Source organism: Colobus angolensis, unplaced genomic scaffold (assembly GCF_000951035.1).
Source record: "Colobus angolensis palliatus isolate OR3802 unplaced genomic scaffold, Cang.pa_1.0 Scaffold713, whole genome shotgun sequence".
Lineage (NCBI taxonomy): Eukaryota > Metazoa > Chordata > Mammalia > Primates > Cercopithecidae > Colobus > Colobus angolensis.
The window spans coordinates 19341-20180 of record NW_012120855.1 but is presented as its reverse complement, the minus strand read 5'-3'; positions in this window follow the sequence as shown (position 1 = coordinate 20180).

The window sequence follows — 840 nt, the reverse complement described above, 5'->3', positions numbered from 1 at the left end:
GGGGTGTTCCCACACTGGGCCCCTCATTGTGAGGATGGGCCCGTCACCGACCCCCAGAGTCCCTGCCTTGGCTGTGGTCACATCCCTTTGCCGGGGGGGCCCTCTTGCCTTCCCTAAGTCCAGGCTTCTCTTTCTTCTGAGAGTCTCATTAGAGGCCTGGGTATTTCTCCAAGTGTGGCCCCTGAATCAGACCCTGGGTGGTCTGTGGAAATGCATGTTCCCAGGCCCCACCCCTGCCCCGTCATCTTAGGTTTGCACAGAGGTCCTTTCCCATGGGACCAGGAGAGTGGCTTTCCAGGAGAGAGCTTTCTCCCTGAAACTGCGGCCTCCCCAGCCTCCCCGCATCCTCCTGTGTCCACTGTGACCACCATCCTTGCCATCACTTTCTGTGTCATCCCCAAGGGGAGCTCCTGAGGACAAGGCTTTGCTCTGTTTGCTGCTCCAGACCAAAAGGTCGCAGTAGGAGAGCTTTGGCTCCAAGTTGAAATTCACCTGGCCCAAAAGAGCGCTGAGATGGGAAAGCCCAGCTCCTGCCTCAGCGTCTTGCTGTGTGAATGAATCAGTGAATCACCGCAGGGTGGGGACAGGGTGGCACCTCCCCTTGAGGGCTAGGTTGTGAGGGGGTGAAAAGAGGCCCACTCAGGCTGTTAGGAATGCCCTGTGTTGGTGGCCTGCTGGGAAGTACGTGGCCCTGGACGCACAAGCCATTAGCCTGCTCCTGAAGCTGCTGTACTCACCCATGGGCAGGGTGTGCCTGAAGGCCACCAAGGCCCTCACCATGCTGCCAGAGGCCCCCGAGGACTGCAAGGTCCTGCAGGCAGGCCCACGTGCACACCTTCC